Genomic DNA, 4,538 nt, shown 5'->3' with positions numbered 1-4,538 from the left:
ATCGACAAGCTCTTCCGAGGCTCTATCATCTTCCAACTTGTATAATTTCTGTGCAAGTTTTCTAACGTTCACACGCTTACCACCATTGGCCACAATAGGTTCTCTTTCCCATGACTCTTCCCTTTGAATGGGTGAATGATCATAACTACGATCTAGAGTCGGGTAAGAAAAAGTGTTGCAGAAATTGGTTTGTGCGATGTTCAGTCCATTTATAGCATTCATACATCTCGGATAAAGCAAACTGGAAGTAGAATTGTCCCACCTAGGTGCTTGACTTACATACCCACTACAAGGTTGTTGTTGGTATGTATGAAATCACCATAAGCTCTTGGATATTGATCATAGCCAATAAATTGGTTCCGGTCGTATTCCATAGATGGTGGGCAATCGTCATAGTGTTGAGGAGGTTGAAAACCGTATCCATTGCTCCAGTATGCTCCTTCCATGTGACAATAAGTACCTGAAACAAGAGTTCTCAAAACTATGTCAAAACCAGAAAATAATAAAAACTAAAAACAAAACTAAAAATAAGAAACCAAAAACAAGTGAGCGCCAAAATTTGATCGCTGTCGTATGCGTCAAAAATAAATTACACTTTCTCACTACTCAAAATATATAATATAGCAAGGGTAAGAAAGGATCGTTCCCGCATAGAGGTCTAGGTTGTCGTTGTTTCGATTTCTTATATAAACAAAGGGGGGATTTTTCTAATTTTTATAAAGTAAAATAAAATAAAAGCAAAACAAATAAATAAAGCAAAATCAATAAGATTATAATAGTGGTCAAATATTGGTTTTCATTCACAAACATGTATTTGAAACAATAATTAGAATTGATATTTAATCTCAACTTTTATCAAAGGCCCTAGGATACCTTGATCGCAAGAATATCCCGCTAATTTCCACTTGTCATCAACAAACACATTAAAAGATGCGAGTATGAGTTCTACCTAAGAGAACAACCTAACGTGTAAAAGCACTAATCAAGTTTAATTTCCTAGATGCATTAAGTTCTATGAAATCAGGCCAATCAAAGCAATCGAACGTGTAAAAGCACTAATCCAATTTAACAAAGGTTATGGTTCACATGTGACTACTAGGATGCATCACTACAAGCAATATTCACAAATATGCTACTTGCAATCAGAAATTTATCACTTTTGCGTATAATAAACTCTAATCTAGCAATAGAGATGAAAACCAACTCAATCGATTCTAGACTCGACCAAACAAGCATTCAAATCATATAACAATATTAACGATGAATCATAAACGACAAAGTATGGAGACAAAACTACTTTATTGAACACAACCATGTTTGGAAATCCAACTTATTCCTTAACCAATGATAAAAACTAGGTACTCATATTCATGGAGTTCATAACAAGAAGGAAGATAAAACCTATCATGTTGTAACCCTAGAACCAAAGTAGAAGCAAAGATAAGATCCCCCAAAAATGGGAGTTTTTTCCTTTTTCATTAGACTTCACTTGCGGCCCTCTTGGAATCGAAAACCTTGGACTTGTATGATAAGTCCAGGATAAAAGCCCATCTTTGTTGGATATGCCTCCATGAAGTTCACAAGGCCCAGTTATTATTTGGCTTGTCAGTCTTATGGAACTGACAGCCTACCCTCTTGCTCACATACTTCCTCCAACTGATGGCCATCTCCCCTGCATTCCTACATTCATCTATTTGTAAATCTTCTCAATCATTCATTCAAGCCAATACTATCAACACCATTTCAATCACTTCTCCGGCAGCACAACCATCAAAGAATCATAACAAACTGGTACCCATTTGCACTTCTCTGCAGCTCACCTCAGTAAACACTTTTTAGTCCATTACCACCAACACCAAAAACTAACTCAAGTTCTGCAAAGCAGACTCAAATCTCAGCCTAACTCTCCATCTCTTGCCACCTGAATCACCAGCAGCAGCAGTTCTTCCCTCTTTCCATTTCTCCTCCAAGCCAGCAGCACACAGCTCCCGTCTCTTTACAACTCAAGCCACTACTTGAATCGCAACTGTAACACCACTTTCTTGTTGGATGTAAACCTAGCCAACTGCAATCGCTAATCCATGTCCTAGTTTCTCCAGGAAGCAACACTCTTCCATCTATGGCTCCTTATTCATCCAGCAGCACTGCATCATACCAGTTCCACCTGCAATTCAATTCAGGCCATTACTGCACCACAGTAACCCTTGTAATTCTCAGCTTAAACTTCATCCTATTGCTTCATATCACCACCAGTACCTGCAACTGACTATCCCTGCTTAGCTCAACAGCACCACCAAGCAAACCTCATAACAACAACAGTTGTACTCATATCAACCCACTATCCATTTCGGTCTTGAAGCATCACTTCCATTTGAGCTTCTCCCTGACTTGTTCATCTACTGGCACTTGCAGCTGCAAACTAAGTTTTCCACTGCATCACCAAGCCATATGCACAGCACTTCGTACAACCACAACCAACTGGTGCTCAACTTCTCACATGTCTTCAATTTCATCACTTCTATCTCAGGCACTCAATTGCAGCTCAATACATTCAACATCACTGCTTATACCTGAAGCTTGATTTTGAGACATCACCATATGATAGATTATAGCCGCAGCTCCGTACTCTCCACCTGCATCATCAATTCCTTGTCTTCAGATTCACTATCACTGCACATACACACAACTGCAGTACTCCTAAATTCGAGCCAAGATACGACCCATTCAATCACCACAGAGAACCCCATTTATTCTTCCATTGTCTTCTTTGATCACTGCCAAAATCAAACCCTAGCAGCCAACTTCATACTCTTCTTCATCTCGTCACCAGCAGCAACAACCAACAACAGCATATTCTTAATCCCATCACTGCAATCTCTTCCTGAGTTGTTCTCTATGGCACCAGCAGCTCCTATCCACCATTAACCCAGATCAATATCAACTCAAATACTAGAAGCAAACCCCAGCTCCTCCAGCTGATTCGAACTCGAAAGCAACAGAAACCCATCTTCAATTTCACAAATCACCCTCCAATCAATCATTATCATCAGGCCCAATTGCTTCATTGAATCAACCTTTTGATTTCAATTTCTTCATCAATTACTGGAACCCGATCTGTGTTCTTCTAAATTTCACCTTCAATTGCTTCCTTGAACTCAAATTCACTACAAACCCTAGCCTCATCCTTGTGACATAAAAGAACATCCGCAATTTCTTCATAAATCCTCAATCTTAACCTTCACATTCTCAGCAGATCTAATTCTCAGACCCATCTCCAATTTCTGCTCGATCATCTCTCGATTTCAGCAGCAATAGTCACTGCTTTTTCTTCTGTCTGAGTTTCAGGTGAATGAGTTGTGAATGAGAGAAACATCTGTCATCGAATCCAGGGTTGTAATGAAACAGGGTTGGATAATGACACCCCCACACTCGGATAAGGGACACCCAGCTAAAATATCAATTCCCCTTCGACAGTTCAGTCTTCATAATTCTTGTTCGGTCAGTTCTTTTGCTCATAACTTTCTCATATGATGTTGTAATGACTTCATTCTTTCGTCGTATAACCTAAGCTGGCTCTATCACTCGCCAGTGAATTGACCTCTTTGCCTTTACGCTCCAAATAGACTTTTCTCTTTCTTTTATTCGTAATGATTCCATTGCACCTAATAAACTCAAAATCAAACATAAGATACATATTTTACAACAAACTCGCAAAGAAAGCACAAACAATAGATATAAAACTAGGTGTTTTACAACACCTATCAATTATCTTCTCTAAGATTTTCTCGAGATTTAATCTCCGATAGGTAAGATAAAAAGTAGTCACAAACATCTTCGTCTCATCGTTTTTGCTTCCACAATATCTTGTTTCGCTACCATACGATTAATTGAGGTGAATGATATCACTAGGCTTTTCTTCGGGAATATAAGTCCGATTTACTAATTGGTTCCTGTTCACCTTGATTTATCAAAAGACTGAACAAAAACTTGTAGGTATTTCTGTGGGAGACAGATTTATCTATTCAACAGATTTTTATGTATGAACATATTTGTTTATCAAGTCTTCGACTTTGGGTCGGAGCAAATCTTAGTTGTGGGTGAGAATAGCTAAGGGAATCAAATGCGCAGAATCCGACATGGTTCAAGAGGCGTAAGGAACCGCCACTGTACCTTAATCAGTGGGATATTGGTTAGGGTTCAACTACATTCTAGTCCGAAGTTAACTTGTAGTAGGCTAGAGTCTGTAACGGCTTAATACAATGTGGTGTTTAAATCTGGACTAGGTCCCGGGGTTTTTCTGCATTTGCGGTTTCCTCGTTAACAAAATTTCTGGTGTCTGTGTTATTTCTTTTCCGCATTATATTTTTATATATTTGAAATATCACAGGTTGTGCGTAGTTCAATCAATTGGTGAATCCAACCTTTGGTTGTTGATTGAAATGGATTGACGCTTGGATATTGGTCTTTGGTACCATCCAAGTTATTTTTCATATTAATACGGCTCACAGATTTCTATCTATTCGATTGCAGATTGATTT

This window comes from Papaver somniferum, chromosome 1, assembly GCF_003573695.1.
Source record: "Papaver somniferum cultivar HN1 chromosome 1, ASM357369v1, whole genome shotgun sequence".
NCBI classification, from domain to species: domain Eukaryota; kingdom Viridiplantae; phylum Streptophyta; class Magnoliopsida; order Ranunculales; family Papaveraceae; genus Papaver; species Papaver somniferum.
This window is presented reverse-complemented; position numbering follows the sequence as displayed.